The following is a 17724-nucleotide window of genomic DNA, read 5'->3' on the forward strand; positions in this document are numbered from 1 at the left end:
GGCACCGCACTAGAACTGACACGCAAACAGAGGCAGTATGGAAAGTCGGAATCCCAGACTGACAACTGCTGTTCCATATGAAAACGTGAATATACCCAAGGAAATTACTTGCATAGGTACACAAACTGACTAAATAGTGGAAATCACTGGTCAAAACACAAGAGCAAAAAAAGAAATCAAAAGTCCTGCCTTATTCTGGAACTCTCCAAAAAGTTGTGCCACTTTATGAGCAGTCCCGTCCCCATCAGTAATGTTGCAACTACTCCCCCCACGCCCCCCCCACACCTTCACCCCAACAGCCGAAGACCCATTAGTCCTCACAACCCTTATGTACTACCCTTGCGGTTGGTTTGACCTTTTGCCGTGTCACTACCCCATGAAGACCAGAGCACAGCCAGGCATTTGGTGGCTACCTGAAATGTTTCAGCATCTTAGAGAGAGAGCACCACGGGAAAGCACCAATGCCTTGATGCACTATGCTCACTCTGTTAACCTCGAGTGACTGCATAAATGTTTTGCCATTTGTGCACCCGACACTCTGAAGCAGCTACAAGATACAGGCAGATTTTAAATTACACAAACACCTAAAAAACAGTTGTTAGCAGTCAGCCACCAAGAAAGCCTTTTAGCAGGAGGACTGAGACTTACAAAATGACGGGTGCAAGTCACACTTTTTGGGCCAGTATTTGGATTAGGATAAACATGATCAATGAACAACTCCTCTGTATAAACTTGTTCAATATGCACTGCTTAATTATCTAGGGTTCAGCAAAATGTATCAATCATCACTACATCTGGGTGGAAGAAACAAAGTCCACTTTAAACATCCTCAGACAAGATGATCCAGACATGGCACCAGATGGAATTTAATTCACTAATTCTGGCAAAGTGCTGAAATGGCTATTACCAGAGGATGATAGTTAATTAAACAAGCACTGGCGTTGCCAATAGGTCTCGCAGTAGGAAAGTTGGAGCTATTACAATTGCAAATAACAATGCCTTTTATTTTTGTTTACATTTTAAAAACATAAAGGGCTTTGTCATTTACAAAACCAATAGCTCAAACTTTCCTACTGCGAGACCTATTGGCAACGCCAGTGCTTGTTATCTATGCCCTCCCTTTCCTGTGTTATATTCAGGAACATGCGAGTCTATTAATCAATTAAATATAAACTATTAAAATATAGAACAAAATATATTAATTAATTAGGTTTAATCAGTTAAATATGTAAAAGGATTAAAAGTTTGTATGTCATGAAGTGTGAAAATAGCAAAGGAAAGCTGCTCTGAGGCACATTCATAATGCAGTTGTATTGAGAAACGTACTCCTTAGGAGAAATCAACAGGCATTAGAGGTGTTAGGTGAGATTAATGGCCTTGTCCTGGAGCAGGCAGAGACCTCTGTCGTGGGAGATTCGAGGGGTAGTTCAAAACCTGATCAATGCTGCTATCGGGGAAACATCATTTACCACAAAGGCATTACCACTACTAACGTTTACCACGTGACACTTACCACGCAAACGTCTTTAAAACGAGGGTGCCTTCCACGACGTCTTTACCACGGGCTGGGGGGGGGAGACGTGGTATTCCTTCAAGTCGTTCTGCGTGGGCTTGGGGGGGGGCAGAGGGGGGGGGGCTCGGAGGGGGGCTGGGGGGGTCTCCCCCCCCAAAAATACCAAGCAGGTTACTTAAAAAAAAACGAACATAATTTTAGAAGAAAAAGGAAAGAGCCACCCCCAAAGACGTGCCGTGTACGTCAAAAAAGCAGTCCTTTTTTTATTTTGGTATACGTGTTTTGACGCTTGTTTCCATGGAGGATGGAAGTAAGGGCTCGTAGAGAAAGACGTGCAGGTAAGACGTTTCTACGCGTAGTAAAATCCTACGTTGTAAATACCAGCGTGGTAAAGCCACTTGCGATGTAAAATTCGCGTGGTAAAGCCATGCGTGGTAATTGAAATCGTGGTATAATCATATATTCGCAAGGAGCCCACTGATATGGGATGAAATTCTAGAGGAATAAACGAACAAATAAAATTCAAACAGCGCTTTCAATACCCAAATTTAGTTATTGATGGGGATCCGTTTTCAGCATAAAGCAGATTAAATAAGATAGCCTGTAAGTGATCTTCTGTAAGCGATCTCAGAGAAGGCATTGTGATAGATGGCATTGTTAATAGGCCTCAATGATTGTGAGCATTTCTTTACAGATTGTTATCCAATAACACTAAACCAGCAGTGAGTGACAAAACTACAAGCAATCACTGCAAAGGTATATGAGAAAACTCAAAGAGTATATAATAGTAAAATAATATGTTAGTATGTGCTCAATTTGAAATCAACCAGAACACAAGTACCCGAAGCTGACGGATTACTCCAAACAGCAAAGGTGAAAATAAGCAGCTCCCAAACAAACAGATTAAACGTTCCGATAAAGTTCCGAACACCAAACAAGTGAGCTACAATCACATTAAGTGATTCTGGAGATGTACTCCCCCTTGTCAGAATCCACGTACGGAAAACGTGAGGGACAGCAACAATGGGAGAAAGAATGTGTGCTCTGGACGCGCTGATTACGTATGCCCGTACCCGCAATAGAAAGAGGACAGCGTGTACGTAACAATGACAGCGTCACAGAGTGATATGCGATAGTTCGGAAGCATTTCTTATCTAATTCTTGGCTCGAAGAGAGATGAGCACAGTTTGTGATACTGCTTCTGGATGGTGAGAACACTGTTCCAAAAAACGTAATATTTCATGGTCTGACGCCTCACAGAAATAGAGGACGACGAGGTAAGCGACAGTGTATGGTGGGGGAAGGGAAGTGTAGTTCAAAAACAATTTAATTTGCTGGAAACGCGGATCAAGGGGACATTTGAGAAACAGTCCAGAATATCCGTCATAGCTAGGTACATGAAAATGCGGCAGTGCATGTAAAAATAACCCAAATGGAAGCAATGTCAAGATAAACTGTGTTGAAGGCTTTGAACAAGAAATAGTGCGTAATTAAGTATACACATTTTTGGATTACTTAGGGTTGAATGTAAATTTGTCAAATTCAAAGGGCCATTGGGCTTAGCACGTATTGAAATGTTGGTCTCAGGGCTTTAAGTGGGTCGGGTCCTGGGTGTGCCGAAGCAGGTGCCGAGACGGGTCCCTATCGGGCTCTCCATTTTTACCCTCAGGGTGGAAAAAAAAACCTTAACTCTGCACACTGCCTTTGATGTAACTTCAAAGAGACTCGTTTTTTAGTTTTATATAGCGCAAACTTGAGAGTACTTCACATGAGCCCCAGTTACATTACATAAGGACATTATTTTTTTAATCAAAGGCAGGGCACGAGTATGGGGGTACATGCAGGTACACAGCGTCCAACCACTATTTTCACATGGTGGACGCCGTCCACCCTGCAAAGAAGTTAGGCCCACAGAAATATGTTCAGCTTGTCCCAGTGTAATTTTGAGACACCGGAACAGGTTTAGCACCTCTTGCACGTTGTTTGCTTTCCATTCCCAGCAGCAGTGTGGAGGCAGCGAAGGAGTTTTTTTTCACCTCCAGCTGGGCAAAGATAAAGTTAGAGGTTAACGTGCCATCAGGTCTCCTTTTGATTGAGTATCTGACTGAAAGCATACTGGAACCTCACAAATGGAAATGCACCTGGAGGAAAGAAAAGCACACAGCTTGTTATCTCTTCACAGGTACTTAAGAGATGCATGCTTTTTACTTTATTGTATATAAGTGCATGCACTGTAAGACTGTCAGATGGGTTGGTCTGTCCCAGTATTTTGACAAATAACAATTTAATTAGTACAATTGTATTTATTTTATAGCGCTACTCATCCCAATGCAGCGTGTTAGAGCGCTTAACATAACATACACATCATCCATGCTAAGTAAATAAGTGTGTAAATCAATGTACATGTTGTTTTACATGAGACAGTCAGGGTTACAAAGATGTAGGAGTCAAATACCCATCATAGGTCACTGTAGTCTACTGGAAGGATTCAAATTTATTAACTGCAAGTAACAAAAGGATCTGTGTGTTCAAAGCAGTAATCCACTTACAGTTCTACATAAAATAAAAATTTGTGATCTGCATGTTACATGATATGCTTTACAGGATAAAACGTTTTCTAAAACATATTTTATTGCATTTTCAGTTTACACATGTATAACATACACATATCAGAGCACTATTGCATGATTAAGTGGTACATTTATGCCTACAGCAAATGTCAAACAGAACCTGTTTGAGCTCACGGGCGCACTTTTCACAAATCCTATAAGATATACATGTGGTTTAACACAGCTATTCAATCAACAATTATTATTAAAGTGAGTGAATTGTTCTTACAAACACACAAAACATTTTTTTCAATATTTTTCAATATGTGTTGATGATTCTAAAGTCCTAGGAATCACAAAAACATTAAGTCCAAACAAATCAATTGAAAACAAGGTCAAAACTCGATATGAACAGTTCCAGGCACTGTGTCCAAATTTTTTTTCCTTCAGAATTATATTTCTTGATGCGCCAAACTAATTGGTATTTCACAATTCCCAATGCATTTCGGTGCGAGTACCTCAGTCAGGTGAATACTGCAAAAATTTACATACAAAATATATATTTCTAATGTTCTGTACATTAGAAATATATATTTTGTATGTATTCCTGACGAAGGTGCTCGCACCGAAATGCATTGGGAATTGTTTGGACTTAATGTTTTTGTGATTCCTAGGACTTCTGGGTCATCAGGATTTTCCTTGTTGCCAATTTCTTTGTGGCCTGAGTTAAAAAAAATGCATCCATTGAGGGCCCAGATTTAGCTTCAGAATCGCACCACTTTTTTGGCACAGCCTCAACTCCAAATCTGCACTTAAATGTACTCATCATGCACCTGATATACAAATGTGTGAGATCTTAGTATCTGATGTCACTTCTTGTAATGTTACTTCCAGTGAGGGCATTTCCTGTGATGCCACATGGAATGTCACACCATTATGATGACATGTGCTTTGATGTCACTCGTCAAGATGTCACTTGCATACTGCCTAACTTGGTCAATCCCCCCACTTCTTTTTTAGGACTTGTGCCCTGATCACAGGACGTCGGGCTTGAACCTGTTTTCTCAGCCTTAACCCACAATCTCGCCTACAAGAGCCAGTGGCAAGTGATAGTTGTTGCTTTTTTATCTTATGCAATTTACAACCAATAACAAAACCAATAGTCCTGGCTTGTAGTAGGTGTAATGTTACTTGTTGTGTTATATATCTGTATGAATAGGCAGAAGCAGCAAAATACTAGTCAGGCAGCACACTATGCCAAGCACAGATTTGTAGCTTAAGTGTTTTAAGCCACGCCCTTAAATACAGCAACCACACCTATACGAGAGACCCTCCAGTTTTTTCATCCCACTTAAAGCCCTGGTTAGTCTTATTATAATGGCTATTTCAGGTTCACTCATCGTTCTTCCGCGTGATGTCACCTTTGCAGAATTATGGAATGATGTGCATGTGACCAAATCAGATGTGAACCTGACAACATTTGGGAAACATGATATTTCTATATTAAGTTTCTTTAAAGATGCATTAGAAAAAATGGGTCATTCTATTAACACTAAAGTTTATGTGGCTGAGAAAGGATGCAACATAACTAGCGAGATTTAGACAAAGTACACATTCTGCTTGAATCTGGAACTGATTGACTTAAAAGCATTGGATGCCCTGCCTATTACATCTATTATTAGTGATGTATATAAGGTCAGTCCCATTACAAACACAAGACGGATTGTGTGTAAAAAGATTTGAAAGAAGGGGTGAACCCCACAGTTCACAAGGTGAGACAAGTTTCCTTAAGTGTCAGAGAGGGGCTGCGGAAGTTGCTAAATTCCCTGTGCTCCGATACCATCATTGAACCCATCGACTCTGCTGAATGGCTTCACAAAGGAATTAAGGATGCCCAAGCCTTTGAAGGCGATTTTCTTTTATATATGTAAAAACAGTTGTTCTTTTCCTAAAGCAGACTTGATTGATGTCATTTAAATATGCACAAAAACCCAGGGATAAGGATGTACTTAGATTCTATTACAAGACTGGAGGCTTGATATTACTCATCTTATTTACTTTCAACTCTAGTAGTGAAGTAAAAACGTTATGTAATATGGATGAAAAACTACACTTAACAATGCAAAGAAAGTCAGCTGTCTAGATCTGCTGTGGCCTGATGCATAGTCCACCAATTAGAGTCCAGCATCTGAAATAAGTATCTCTGCTGAGAAGCAAAAACCCTTTTTCATGCTCTAGCAGAGATAAGTATGCATTAATTTATTTTCTTGCTGTAACATTATTCTGATTATTACAGTATGTATTTTGTATGTTTCTGCTTATGTCTTGGTTTCTTTTTAAAACGCAGCTTTCATCCTAAATAAACTGTGTTTTTCAATGATAACACAGAGTGCATGAGCTCTCTGGTGCCCATGTTTCTCTTCAGCAGGCACCTGCCTTGCGCAGCCATTGAAGACGAAGACCTGGCTCTTCGACTGATCCGGAGACCCCCCAGCGTCTTGAGACCCTCACGGGTGAGTAGCGTACTTTACAAACCCCTGATTGATTTATTGATTGAAGTGCGCGCGTCTTCAACTGCCTGTCAGAGCGTAGCTCGCTCTTCCCTCTGGGCCTTCCTTCCTCTTCTTTCAGCCTACGGTGCTGGCCGCGTTTAACCGTTCCCCTCTGGGACAGCCTCATCAGTCTCCGATAGCAGGAATATATGATTATACCACGATTTCAATTACCACGCATGGCTTTACCACGCAAATTTTACATCGCAAGTGGCTTTACCACGCTGGTATTTACAACGTAGGATTTTACTACGCGTAGAAACGTCTTACCTGCACGTCTTTCTCTACGAGCCCTTACTTCCATCCTCCATGGAAACAAGCGTCAAAACACGTATACCAAAATAAAAAAAAGGACTGCTTTTTTGACGTACACGGCACGTCTTTGGGGGAGGCTCTTTCCTTTTTCTTCTAAAATTATGTTCGGTTTTTTTTTAAGTAACCTGCTTGTTATTTTTTTGGGGGGGAGACCCCCCCAGCCCCCCTCCGAGCCCCCCCCCCCCCTCTGTCCCCCCAAGCCCACGCAGAACGACTTGAAGGAATACCACGTCTCCCCCCCCAGCCCGTGGTAAAGACGTCGTGGAAGGCACCCTCGTTTTAAAGACGTTTGCGTGGTAAGTGTCACGTGGTAAACGTTAGTAGTGGTAATGCCTTCGTGGTAAATGATGTTTCCCCTCCTTGCTTAGTTTGCTCATACCTGTGCTATCCACTCTGCGCTTATTGGATGATATCCAATGGATCCGATGGATGTATCGCACTGACATAGATTCTCTCGAGTGCTCACCTTTGTGTATCGTAATTTGCTTGTCTTTCCCCTTGGTGGACTATAAGGTGGTCTCTCCGTTTATGGCAGTATCAATTGTTGGCATAATCTTCATGATTACGTTTTAACAGATTCCTGGCTACATGACCATCATATGTGGAATACACTTCACCCTCATGCTCGTTCTGGCCTGATGAAGACACCATAGGCAAGTTATGAATGGGGTTAAATTTGACTGGGATAAGCCAGTAGGGTCGACCTCTCCCAGAGAATCGTGTTTTAAGACTCTGCAAAGGCCCAGAAAAATAACCTGGGATTAAACGCAGTTGGCAGTGGGACTGAATTCTATGTGTGTCCAGGAGTTTTCATGCATCAGGAAAAAGGTCAAGGTAACTGGTGAATAATGGAGTGCTGGAACGAGATCAGAGTTTTGTCTAGTGACAGTTTTTGCTACAGATCATGAACCATGTATATTCTCTTAACTGTATTGACTATAACTACACAGTACAACATGAATATTTTCTAGTTATTACTTTTCACTGCTCATCAATGCCTGACATTATTGTGCTAGACTTATTTGGTTTGTCAAACTATTTTCTTCTTCATCACAGGAGTACTACTGTACACACACCATAGAATAGTGAGCAATGGCAAAACTCAGTTATATTAAGGCCTGCCAACAACCTTTATGAGGAACTGTAAATCCTGCCTCTGGTAAAGCTACCCATCCACTTCTTCAAAAGCATCTGCCAGGCTCTAGATGTTATCAAGCTGTAAGAATTTGTTTGAATACAAATGTGTAATACTTGGAATCGCGGAACGCGAGCAGCTTGTTGTGCTGTTCCTTGCTATGCAGCGCCAAACCCACGGGGAAACAGCGACCTAAGGCCCCTTGATAAATCAAGTTAGGTGCCAGGAGAGCAGCCCTCAGACGTGGGTGAACAGCGGCACCGTATTACCGTGAAAAGGTTGCCGGGAACAGCGAGAACCACAGAAGGCACCACAGAAGGTGTCAGCAAAGATCTCCTAAAGCATCAGCAAATAAGGGGCTGGTGAAAGAAGTAAGGAGAATGGGGCACTGCATAATAAAAATTCGGGGGGGCGTCAGTGCACCTAAAGACTGTAAAAAAGTTGGTGGCAGACCAGGGGAACTCTCACCCCCCCCCCCTTCCCCTCCAGAATACAGGAAGTAAGGGGGTGATCTTCAAGATATAAAATACAGGAGTACAACGTAAACAGGCGGGCACAGCAGTACAAAGATACTGACCACATCAATTTTGACCTGGGAGGAGCAGTTTAATTGGAACTCTGCCTGCTATTGAACTTGTTTGTAGCTCGCCAGACCCACTTCGCGGGACCTTGTTTAGCAGGAGCCTGCACTGGACCTGGGGTTGTGGCGCTGAGGTCGGCTGAGGCGAGGGTTGGAGTCGCGGCAGGGCTGCGAGCGGTGCCGCAGGGACTCCATCTCCCAGGAGTTCCTGCCCGACTAACCTGCAGCACCTGGTCCGCTCTCCCTGCTTGCCCCGCCCCCTGACCGCGAAGGAGTAAAAAGACCTGCGCCCATTACCTTGGTGGGATACTATTGAACTTGTTTGTAGCTCGCCAGACCCGCTTCGCGGGTCCCTCTTCGTGGGCCTTTTTTAGCAGGAGCCTGCACTGGACCTGGGGTTTTGGTGCTGAGGTCGGCTGAGGCGTGGGTTGGAATCGCGGCAGGGCTGCGAGCGGTGCCGCAGGGACTCCATCTCCCAGGAGTCCCTGCCCGACTAACCTGCAGCACCTGGTCCGCTCTCCCTGCTTGCCCCGCCCCCTGACCGTCTCCCACCCTATATAGTAGGATGACCAACCCGCTGCACGGGAGCGTCCCAGGAGAAGCCCGGGATAAGGGCGGGACCGTCTGGCGCCATCTGGGGCCCGTACAGGGCTGGGCTGGGCCATCCCCCTGAAAACTTTGGCTGTGGTGGCACGGACAGTTAGCCAACTCTTGGTCATTGTTGATTGTTTCTTAATTAGGAAGCTGTTTCACCGGGCCCAGTGTATATATTTCTTATCGATTGTATGCTAATGTCTACTCGTTCGAGGAAGAGTTTGAGAGGGGGTGAGGGGAGGCCCTGGCTGTGTTACTGGCGCAATGGACCAGTTTATCACCCGTGTTGTCACAGTTATCGAGAAGGAAATCGCCATTACAGAGCGGCGTCTTTCTCGAGAACATCTCCCAAACAAGCGGTCGTCATTGGGTCCTTTGGCGCCAGTTCCCTCTCCAGCACGTGCAGCTGACCCCTTGGTGAATGCCTCTCCCCTTTTGGATCATCCATGGGTTGCTGCGTTAAGGGTCAGTGTGGATAGGCTGGAGAGTATGGCAGTCATAGCCCCACTTATTGAAGATAATGCTTCGGATACACGGTCCAGGGAGTCCTCCGTCCCTATGCTCCCGCCTAATATTTCTTCTAGTCTTGGGGATTCCCTACCTCCACCAGAGTTGGTACCGCCGGTAGCAAATAGACCGGTTCATATTAAAAGGAAAATAACTGTTAGCCCCCGTAAAGATAGCCATCCTAAACCCTATAAGAAACTTAGGAGACTTGGTACCAGGGTGGGTGGGATCCATAAGGGTACGGAGCGGGGTGTAAGTTGCCCCCAGGGGGACACAGGGGGAGAGCCCTCTGGTGTTACAGCAGAGAAGCCATGTGTTGATTTGATGACTGACTCTGCCGAAGTCCCACCCCATGAATCCCTCTCAATTGCCCAATTAGAGAAAATGCTGAAATCATTGTTGATCCCGGTTTTAGAGAGAGTTAAAGGGTTGGCAGAGCAGTTGGATAGGCTTGAGCAAGTGACCCTGGATAACTTTTTTCCATAAAATCTCTTACTAAGTTACACTCTATAATCAGGGAGGAAGGATTAGGGGGGGAAACTGTTGCCCGGGCGACCCCCATATCCCCACAGGGCCCACCTATTGCATCTGGAACGGCTAATCGGGTGGTAGCAGTCAATGCTTCCGCTGTACATGCTGTGGCTTCCTCTGGGGGTGTTCGGAACACAGGGTTGGCCGCAACGAATGCTACAGAACATCCAAACACACCAAAGGCTAGTACTATCCCTGCTAAGAAGCTCGTGCGGTCCGAGGTTCCCGGTAGAAATGGCCCTGCCAAACCAAGAAATTCTGGCAACAGCAAAGGCCCCGAGTTAGCTCAACCAAGAAGAGTTATTTCCAATCCTCCACCAGCTACCCAGCTTGACGTGCTCCCTCCCCAAGAGGCCCCTAGAATACCACCCGTGAATCTACCACCAGATTGCCAACCTTATGTTGCCATTATTACTAATGTCCCATCCCTGAAGGCTGACCAGCAAGAATCCTACCAAGCGCTTAAAAATAAAACCATGCACTGGTTAAGGATAAATAGACCTCTCCCTAGGGAACTAGATGGCCAGATCCTAGGTGTCAGAAGGGTAGGGTGGGTAGGCTACGGGCATAAGCATTTTGAAAGAGACTGTGTGGTGGTAAATTTTAAGGATGTTAGGGTTGCCCAAACAATTTGCAATCAGAATTTAAGGATTGGTGGTGCAGGTATTGGTGTAGTAGATTTGACCTACTTCTACCCAAGATCCGTTGGAAACCAATACAGTACTCATTTGGGTGGGGGATGGAGGCACAATTTTACCTCTCCCGAGAATCACTACATCCCTTTCCCATATCAGCCAGTTGAATGGCCAGGGCCATATGGGAGGATGCCAGGATATTGAAATGATATTTGTCCTGGGGTGGCCCCCTTGCTCCTGAGCCCGGGATTTGTGTTAGAGTCCCATGTCTTAGGCCTAAGTAATGTTAATCCATCACTTCTACCAGTTGCCTGTAGCCCTCCAGATCAGGATCTTAACCGGGTTGTCGGTACTCAACAAGGAGATAGTGCACCATGGACATCCCCTGAGAGGGAGGGGGTATCCAGCCCTGAACCCCGCAGGGAGCCAGCTGTGGCGATCCAGACCTAAGGATTCTCAGCTGGAAGGTTGCGGGTATTTCGGGGAAGCTGGCTCTACCCGATTGGAACTCCCTTGTGGAAGGCTACTCTATTTGCATCTTCCAAGAAACTTGGAGTAGGGAGCCTTGTCACAAGGTAGGCTATTCATCCTTCTTTGTACCAGCAGTGCCCCCCCCCCCCCCATCGGGGAAGGGCCACCCCTCAGGAGGCCTCCTCATATGGGTTGCTATCTCACTTGGCTGTCAAGTTGCTCAGCATGCGACAAATTTACCCGATCTACTCAGTATATCGATTAAGGGTCCGCAGAGAGGGCTGATTTTGAACATTATTAATATTTACTTTAGGGGCACGAAGGGAGGTTCGCAATCACCTACAGTGTCAGGGTTGGAATCTTTGCTTAGGCAGTGTCCCAATAGATCTCATGTCATGGTCGCGGGGAAACTAAATTGCACGTTCGAGCCCCTTGGGTTGGAGGACACCTTGGGAACCGCCGACGATGACATCAGGAGAGGGATACCAGTCCTAACTATACCTCCCATCAGGAGGTGGTCTCAAGTGGTGGTCCAAATCAATTCATTAATTATGGAATTTGGCCTAAGGGCTGTTAATGGAAGGTCAACGTCAGATCCTTCTGGAGCCCATACATACAACAGGACTAACCACATGTCAAGGATAGACTACATTCTCCTTGACGTAAAGCTTTGGAGCTTCATGCGGGATATTGAGGTCCTTCCATCAGTTGAGAGTCATCACAACCTCCTCTCTCTTGTCCTCCTTTCCCTGTGGACCGGGAACCAGGGGGTGCATACGCCTTGTATAGCATCTATCCCCCATGAAGTACATCCTTCCAATTGCGGCCGACATTTGAAGTGGAGCAAGCTTATTATAGACGAAGTGAAAGTGCAAGCTATTGGGGCTCTTTTAGATACAGGCCAGTCTAAATTGGACTCGCTGACTCCTTTGTCTGGGGAAGTCACTGTGCTTTTTTGTGATACAACCAGGGCTTTGAGTGACCTTTTCATTCTCCTCAGCAAGGCCTTCCGAGCTGGTAAGAGCAAGAAGCCGTCCAAACCGCCGGGTTGGTTTACTAAAAAATGCAGGGGGAAGAAAAACGACCTGATAGCTGCTATCAAAAGTAAATCCCAGGCTGCAATCAGGTTGGCTAGGAAAGAGTATACCCAGACAACCATCGCAGCAAAGAGAGAATGGGAGGATGGGTTCTGGGCGGATCTTATGGAAGCAAGCACGGGCAGGGATGCCAGAGGTTTTTGGAACCTTATAAGATCTAGGGGTAGGCCAGACAGCACCCTGATAACGTGTAATATCCCAGCCCAGAACTGGTTCAACCATTTCTTGTCCCTCTATACCCCTAGCGAAGTAGCTGTTCATACCACCTTTCCCCTAGCCGACTGTATAAGGGATACTGAGGGTGCTCCTTTCACCGTCAGAGAGGTGGAAGTTGTAATTGAATCATTGGTGCCCCTAAAAGCAGCTGGGCCCGATGGGATACCGGACGACCTGCTACGTGCAAACCCCAAGGAGTGGGGGAAGCTGATTTCGTCACTACTCAACGCTATCAATAGCGGTGCGCCTATACCTGAATCCTGGAAGGGGGCGGAGGTTGTCCCAATATTCAAAAATGGGTGTTGGGACAACCCCGCCAACTACAGGCCCATAAGTCTCATCGGCTCATCACAAAAAGTGGCAGGGAAGGTGATCTTGGGGAGGGTGCTTCAGTGGGTGGACGACAACAACATCGTGGTCAATAATTCCTCCGTCCTATTGCTCGGCGACTTTAATTATTGGCCGGGTGACCCCAGGGAAGACCTCCCCTCGAAAGATTTTTCAGGCACTCTTCAATGCCTAAACTTCACATCTCATATTTCAGCCCCCACCCACGTCCAGGGTCACATCTTGGACCAAATCTGGTCCTCCCGCCCCATTGTTTCATCCCTTCTTATTTCCCCATGCGTCTGGTCGGATCATTTTTCCATTTCTTTCGCCATCCACCTGGGAGTGGTTGACAAGCCTCCCCTCCCTAAGAACATCTCAGCCCGTAATTGGAATCGAACGGACCTTGACTCCCTCTCGCTCACTTTGGCTTCATCTGTTCCAACCTTTACCAACCTTTCTCTTGATTCTCAGGTCAACGCCATTGGCACATGGCTTTCCTCTTCTTGCGACCTTGTCGCTCCGCTCAGAAAGATCAAGGCGATTCGTCCTCATGACACGCACAAATGGTTCTCTCCAGAACTCAAAACTCTCAAACTCGACCTAAGGCGGTCGGAACGTCACTGGAGACGGAACTATTGCCCCTTGTTGCGCGCCAAATACAAATCACTCCTTGCTGAATATAAAAAAGCGATCCTGGCGGCTAAAACCGCCTATTTCTCTGAGAGAGTAGCTCTCGCGGCTAACAAACCCCGTGAAATCTTCTCTCTGGTCCACAATCTTGCCACCTCTGATCGCTCTACCCCCAGCCCGGTTCCCTCACAGTCCCTCTGTTCTTCACTTAACGATTTTTTTATCGACAAGATCGTAAAGATCAAAGCCAACATTCCCACACTGCCTCAACCCCGCCCCACCTGTCCTCCCATCTGTCCTTCCTTCTCTTTTTCCTCCTTCCCTCCTCTTTCCACTGAACTATTTCTAAAACTCCTGATCAAAATCAAGTCTGGCTCCCCTATGGATTGCGCGCCAGCACGCATTCTTAAAACCCTCTTCACCAATTGCCCTGGACCTCCCCTTGCCCTCCTCAACTCCTCTTTGGCTCTCGGATCCGTCCCCTCCTCTTTCAAATCTGCCATAGTCCTTCCGATTCTAAAGAAAACTGGTCTAGATCCCTCTCTTCCTTCCAATTTCCGTCCCATCTTTCTCCTTCCCTACCTCGGCAAGATCCTCGAGGCTCATGTCACTTCCTGCCTCTCCTCTTATATTGAGGAGAACGGCCTCCTTGCATCCCACCAGGCAGGATTCCGCCCGGGCCACTCCACGGAGATGGTGGTCCTCGCAGTCTTGGACGAGCTTAAGGGGAATGCCGATTCCAATCTCCCCCAAGCTCTGGTCCTTCTCGACTTGTCCGCTGCGTATGACACGGTGGACCATGCCATCCTCCTCGACCGTGTCAGCGCAGCGGGCATTCGGGGCGTGGCCTTTTCCTGGCTGGCGTCCTTCCTTCAGGATAGGTCCCAGGCAGTTCATCTCTCCGGTTTTTCCGCTCCTCCCGTCCTGTCACTTGTGGTGTTCCCCAAGGCTCTTCTCTTTCCCCTCTCCTTTTCAATCTTTATATTCACCCCCTCATCACTTCTCTTCTTGAGCTGGGGGTCTCTGTGTATAACTACGCAGATGACCTTCTGCTCGTTTTCGATCTTTCTTCCACCCCTGATTCTCTTCCCAAGTTCTGTTCCACCTTAGTTTTCATTTCTGACTGGATGTGCGCTAACCAACTGAAGCTCAATCCAGATAAAACGGAACTTGTTCTCACCGGTGGCCCTTCTAACCCCTGGACCCCCGCACATTGGCCCCTTTCTTTTGGTCCCCCCCCCTGTTCCCTCTTCTTCTGTCCGCACTCTCGGCATCAAAGTCAGCCATGACTTATCCATGCACAGTCAGATCAGCTCTGTTGTGTCCTCCTGTTTTCTTTCCCTCCGTTTAATTCGGAAAATCTCCCGCTTCTTCTCCACTGATGCTCTTAAATCCATAGTCATGGCCCTCGTCATCTCTCGCCTTGACTATGGGAATGGCCTGTACGTGGGCATACCTGCTTACGAATCTCGCCGCCTACAGGCCATTCAAAACCAAGCTGCTCGTCTCATCCTCTCCCTCCCTAAATCCTCTCATATCACCCCGGCTCTTAAATCACTTCACTGGCTCCCCGTTCGTTTCAGATCCTTCTTCAAACTGGCCTGCCTAGCATTCCTGGCTCACTCTCGATCCGCACCCTTGTTCATCAACACTCTTGTCTCTTCTCATGCCCCTGTTCGCACCCTCTGTTCTTCCTCTCTCTCTCTTCTTCACACCCCTCGCTTCCGCAAATCCAGAACGGGGGGAACCCGATTCTCAGTCCTTGCCCCCCAGTTCTGGAATAGCCTTCCTCTTTCTATTCGCTCCATTCCCATCTACTCTCACTTCCGCAAAGCCCTTAAAACCTTCCTCTTTCTTCAGGCATTCCCCTCTTAAACTCCCCTGGGTCCCCTCTGCTGAGTTCTTGATCAGGTCCCTAGCGCCAGGAAGCCGCTTGGCCATCGTGCGCTCTATTAAATATTTTATTCATTCATTCATTCATTCTTGTCGGACTTCCAAGCTGGATTTCGCTCTGGAACTGGGACCATTGAACAGGCCTTTAGACTGGCTCTCTTGTACTGGAAGGTGGTGGTGCTGGGCAAAGGCAGTCTGTATTTGGCCTTTATAGACCTCAAGGCTGCCTTTGACCTGGTACCAAGGGAAGAGTTGTGGAAGGTTTTGTTAGAACTGGGGCTGCCACCGTACATTCTACCCCTCCTTGTGAGACTACACACCGGCAATTTTGCGCAGGTGCGATGAGGCACGAATGGTGAAAAAACTGACAGGATCCCTATGGGAAGGGGCGTCCACCAGGGATGTGTGCTAGCTCCCACTCTGTTCTCTCTCTACATGAACCGAGAGGTTGAGCATCTGCTAAGAAATCCCTCGGATGCTCCGTCCCTGGCGGGTAAACGGATCCCAACACTGCTCTTTGCAGATGATACCCTTCTCATCTCAAAGACCCCCATGGGCCTCCAGAGTCTCCTGAATAGCTTTCAGGAGTTCCGTTCATTAAGAGGATTGGTAATCAATACTGACAAAACCAAGTATTTTATTATGAATCCGCCTAAAAAACCTGGGCGTCCCCCGGCTTTGAATTCTGTCCCATTGGAGAGGGTATTCGAGTTCGATTATCTGGGCATCCGCCTCAACGCCTCATTAAGCTGGACCCCACACATCCAAAAAATGCTCCTTAGTCATAAAAGGGTAGGTGGTGTATTACTTAAGGAACAACGCTCCTCCACAAGTAAACCTATTGCCCCAATTGTGGAGATATACAAAGCCAGAGTGGTTAGTGCTGCCTTGTATGGGGCGGAGTTGTGGGGCTCTTGCAACCTGGACGCACTAGCAAAATCAGAGAGCAAATTTCTGAAAGATTTGATGGCTCTCCCGCTGAGTACACCTACAGTACCCGTGCTATTGGACCTAGGTTGCAGATCGATTAAAGACCAAGCCCAACTCCACCCCTTGCTCCTTTGGGCTCGGTTGTGGTGGGTGCCTTAATTAGCCTCCTATGCAGAGGCGTTATCAGAGGTCATGGCCATGGAAGGCTGGTCCAGGATTAAATGGTTGAGGGATGTAAAATGCCTATTAGTGGATTTAGGGCTTGGTGATGCATGGGCATCTAGAACTGCCCCACCTAAAGCCATGTTAAAGCAATTGTACTGGAATTGGGTCTCTTCTAAACTATCTTCAGATCCACGTCATGGTAATTCCACTGTAGCCTTTGTGAGGATTAAAGATGTGGTGGCCTATGAACCTTATCTAGACATGATCTCCATCCCTTTCAACCGGGCCTGTATTTTAAGTTCAGAGTGGGGACCCTTCCCGTAGGCGAACTAATTGCCGTTGGAAATCCTCCCACCAGATCTCCCCCTTTTGTGCGCGTTGTCCTACTCGAGTAGAGTCGGTTGCCCACATTCTTTTTGAATGTCCGGATTACTGTGCACCTAGGAGTAACCCTGGGTGTAGTACTTCACCTCGCCCACGGAGTGGACGTAGTGTTGTCTACTTCGCCATTTGCGAAGTAGGCATAGCAGGCAACACTACGCCTACTCCGTGGGCGTAGCGAAGTTGCCCGCCACCCGCCTCCCTCCCGCCCTCCCTAAATACTTAAATAACGAGAAATGCGCATGCCAGAGGAAGCCCCGGAGATGCAGCCGACAAGGTAAGTGCTGTTTATTCCTTTTAAAAACATTATTTAAGTATTTAGGGAGGGCGGGAGGGTTGGTAGGTAGTATTTAGTGAGGGCGGGAGGGAGGCGGGTGGCGCGTAGTGGGGCTACGCGAAGTGCGTGGGTGGACGTAGTTTCTGTCCCCTGTCCCACTTCGCGTAGCCCCACTACGCCTACTACACCCAGGCCTCCCTAGGAGGCGCTGGCTCACACCCTTATGCAGACTTTTAGGCACCCGCCAGTACATAGTGACGCTAAGCATCCTAATGTCTGACACATCCCCTTTGGCTGTTTGTGGTATTTCAAAATTATTAAAGTGGACATGGTTGATTCGTGCAAGAAGGCTGTCTTTGTCAATTTAATTCTTGTTTTAAATGTTTTAACATTTTATCCCTTTTTTCCTTTTTGTATAATCAG

The sequence above is a fragment of the Lissotriton vulgaris genome, chromosome 7, assembly GCF_964263255.1.
Source record: "Lissotriton vulgaris chromosome 7, aLisVul1.2, whole genome shotgun sequence".
In the NCBI taxonomy this organism is placed as follows: Eukaryota; Metazoa; Chordata; class Amphibia; order Caudata; family Salamandridae; genus Lissotriton; species Lissotriton vulgaris.